At 34.2% G+C, this 4,292-nt stretch overlaps 1 long non-coding RNA gene across 1 annotated transcript; it reads right to left on the bottom strand.

The window, feature by feature from the left end:
* Window positions 1–663: 663 nt before the first annotated feature.
* On the bottom strand, window positions 664–3,560 carry LOC132614129 (uncharacterized). Its single transcript, XR_009572187.1, has 2 exons — window positions 2,782–3,560; window positions 664–1,003 (listed from the first exon to the last, which is right to left on the bottom strand). It is a non-coding gene; the product is annotated as an uncharacterized LOC132614129 (long non-coding RNA).
* Between the last annotated feature and the right edge of the window lie 732 nt (window positions 3,561–4,292).

Below are 4,292 nucleotides of genomic sequence, written 5' to 3'. Positions count from 1 at the left end.
TATTTATTATCACCTATTTAAAGAATTGTGGAAAAAGAAAACTACTCTCTCAAAGCTATTTGTATAAAAAAAAAGTTTTTAACGTAATTGTAGCTATGTGAGTAAATGCATAGATAAAGGAAGTAGTTAATGCTAATGTGTGCATGAGGAAAGTATGTATGACATTTAATTTATATGAGAATAGTAAGTGTCATATAGAATAAGGAGATGTATATTTTTTTTAAACAAGAAAATAATCTACATACGTGATAGTATATCCTAGGTGAATACTAAAAAATAATTATGATGACACGATAATACTATAGGTATACATATAATGAAAATACGACCAAGGGAATTAAATAAAAAATAAAAAATAAGATAGTACAGATATGGTATGCGTATATAAAAATAGTATGTTGGTATACCCATAATTAATACAAGATGTAAAATTATATGTATTAGGAATATATATCGTTTTCAAAAGAGTTATGTATGTATGTTTTGGAAGATGAGGTATAATGTGACTGTCGTATACAATGTATACTAAAGATAAGTATTTATAATATAATGTACATACGTATGCATGTGATGAGAAAATGATTAAAGGTATTTAAAAGATTTTTATTTTTTCGGTCAACTTCCTTTAGTCGGAAATCACTTTAACCTGGCACACAAAAGATGAGAAAAAAAAAAAAAACATGGGCAATTATTATTTCTAACACGCGTAAGCCAAGATTAATTATTCAAGGGGAGAGGAAAAGTAGTGACTAAATTTACCATCATACTAACTATTTTCCATAAGTTCCTACGTAAGCGAGAAACGAATGTGCTACAAATACAATCCATAAAAAGTGTTAGTCAAGAATATAAACATGTATATACATGATAGCACGAAGACACGAAATTTAAAGAGAGGAAGGGAGACGGAGAAGCTAGACACGAGCAATTAAATCCTGCAACTGCGGTTCTCTGACATGGGCAGAATCCGGAGTTGCCATAACTCCAAATGCTCCCAAGGTTCCTCATGAAAAAAAAGAAAAGATAAAGATAAGGATTAGAAACAATTCTCAACAAGGAAAAAGGAATCTATATAACTTAAATTAATGAGAGCTAGATAAAATAATCAAGACGACAATACTAGCAAGCTGTTCTAAAACAGTTTGTTCAAATTTTTTTTTTCCAGCAAGATACCAAAAGTGCTAGCAAGCTGCTCTTTAAAATGCAGCCACTGTTGGGCTTCAAACTGCCTTAAGATATGCTATTTTTTTTTTCAAAATGCAACAATAATTTGGCTTAAAAGTGCAGCGACAATCTGCTCCAAATGCAGCCAACAGGCAACCCCAAAAATGTTTAAAAATGTGGCATTTTCACCCTAAAAAACATAGCAATCAGTTGGCCAAAATGCACTCAGTAAATCAGTCCTAAAATGTGGTAAAAATGGCCTAAAACACAGTAGAAAATGGCCTAAAATGCAGCAACACTTGGTCTAAATTGCAGCAATTATTCTATATAAGAAGGATCAGTTTATGTATTTGCCCATTTTACTTAATTCCAAAGACATGACAAAGTGAAAATGTAGGGATCAAACAATCATGGAAAACAAGAGGTAGATTTGAGTTGGTTTTATACCGACATGAGGCATTAGGAGATGTCACATGTGATACAGGATACAACAACTTCAAGCAAATTCTGATTTTTTATACTAACTCAACTACTCTAAGGCCTTTTAATTCTGAGTAAAAATATAGTAAGTGCAGGACAAAAAAATAACAAGGAACTTTTCACTAATGTCTGGATTCTAACATTCATTCAAAGAAAGAAGACTTTAACATAAGGGGTGATTCTTGGATTATTTCTTTACATGAAATCTAATAAATGTGCCCATAAATTAGGACCGCTGTCCGTCTTCACTAAGGTTAGTCAAGTTACGAGCCGTCGAGTACAACTAACACACAGGCCATCCTAACAATAGAATCGACAAGATGTTCTTATATAATTATTCAACATGCCATAAAACAGGTTCCTGATGACTTAATCTCAAAACAGAGGCAGAGAAATAAAATCACACAACCATGAGATTTAAACGTACATTTGTGTCCAGATCCTTCTTTAAGAGAAACAAAATAAAGTCACCTCTAAATTTGTATAGGCCATTTCCTGGACTAACATGACAGACCTAAGACAACTAGGACAGCCTACTCTACCTTATAACTTCAATTATGTTTTAATGTTATAAAATCTCAAACTTGATCATTATAGATCTTAAAGGAAGCAAAGTTTTATACCTAAAGCTCAAGTATACCAAACCAGAAACTATACGAAAGAATGCCATAAAAAAAAGGTTTTCAAAATAGAATTTAACTCAAAACAGTTCCATCTTCCATGTCGAACCAGCGAGGAAATGGGGACTAAATGTTAACAAGCGAAGATTCACAATGTATGCTAGACCAATACATAATATGAACAAGACCAAAAAAATGCATTCTTATTCTTATTCAAGTCACCAGAAAAAACCTTAGCTACGCTGTATAAGCACACTAAAACAGCCCCGAAACAACCCTTCAAGATTAAAGACAACTAATTTAAAGCAAGACGACGTCACTGTTCGCATGTTCTTCAAGCTAACTTATCATTCTTCCTAAGTATAATAGCCTGTATTAACCATTTCGTCGCATACTCAGAGTATACAGAGCAACAAACAGATTTAAATAGGTCGAGACGATGCAAACGACAAAACCACTCAACGACTACATTTTACTTCTAAGAAATTAAAGACGAAGGTAGGACGAATGAGATTACCTTCTTTGTGACAGCGAACTGAAGCTATTATCGTCGTCGAGTCTCCAAATCCGCTCAGAGTGGCCCTTGCTCAGTCGAGAACCGAAGGAGGGGATTTCGACAACCAAAACTTAGAGCGACAATCGAAACTTAGGGTAAAAAATAAGTTTTTTTTTTCTGAGAAAACCAAGTTTTTAGCCGAGGGAATTTTATGATGGAAAACTTGAAAAAAATAACAGGGATATTTTTGTGGTTCTTCCCCCTTTTTCATCAATTGATCTCTGCCCTTTAACAACCCATAGAGGGTTGTATTTATAGCTGAAAAAGGGGAACGTTTCAACAGCTTCTTCAAGAAGCTTTTGGCCTTTGAATTTCAAATTAAAGGGAGGGAAATTCTGATATTTCAAAAAGATGAAATGATGAAGAAAAGTGACGGATTCTCACCTTTTTCAGAGGTGAAGTGAAAGGAAAGAGCTGTTGGGGCCAAAAATCCGAAAGTTTTCTCAGCAAACCGAACTCTGAAGATGGGGTGAGGCTGTTATCCATCGAATCATCCTTGTATTCACAAGATTCTCACATTTGCCCTTTTTGGAAGTTGAACAAGCTAGTTTGCAGAGTATTAATGGCTCTATAATCTCGTAGAGAGGGTGAGGGGACTGAAGAGACGTGATGGTGGTGGCGTCAAGGATGGCTTTTGTACGCTGGTCCGTCGATGGAACCGGCGGTGATGGGAGATGGCGTCGTTTGGTTAGGGCTGTTCGTTTGAAGAGGAGTGTAGGGATTTGGTTAGGGCTGGTAGGTTTTGATTAGAGTAGAAAGAGTTAGGGGTTTTAATTTAGGTGTTGGGCTGGGTAGGTGGATGTTGGGCTGAGGGGTTATGGGCTGTTGATTTTTGTTAAAGGGAGAAGGGAATTGGCCCAATATTATGTAGATTAATTAATCATCCTAATTCCTTTTCATTTTGAACTAATTAAAATATGCTTCCTTGTCCTAATTAATTCTCAAAAATTGTGTACATATGAAAATTATAATACAAGTAATTTAATATACGTATTTAGTTAAAAATAGAATAAACGATGATCAACATAGTAATAAATAGGATTAAAGAAAAAATGCCAACGCCAATATTGATATAGGAATATCAACACTATTTTTTGACTGATTTAATTGTAAAGAATGATGTTTAGTCCTTTTAAATTATAAAATATGATGCTTGGTCATTTTTAAGAAACAATAAAAATGATCTTAAATTAGAGAAATAACATCTCGAAAATTAGTGTAATAATGAAAGAAAATATTCCAAACTCATTTTGGGGTATTTTCAGGACTGAGAAGCATAGTGAAATTAATTAAACGAAAAAGGAGGGCCAAAATTGGGTGTCAACAGCTTGTCCCTCTTCGACCAGGGATGATGAAAGAGTCTTTGGACGAAGACGTTGACGTAAACACGATTTTGTCCCGACGAGTAAATTAGATTTGGTTTGGAAAGAGTACAACTGAAAAAGATTAATTTTTTGGGAATCGAGAGGTGA

This window comes from Lycium barbarum, chromosome 10 (assembly GCF_019175385.1).
Source record: "Lycium barbarum isolate Lr01 chromosome 10, ASM1917538v2, whole genome shotgun sequence".
Taxonomy (NCBI): Eukaryota; Viridiplantae; Streptophyta; class Magnoliopsida; order Solanales; family Solanaceae; genus Lycium; species Lycium barbarum.
This window is presented reverse-complemented; position numbering and strand designations above follow the sequence as displayed.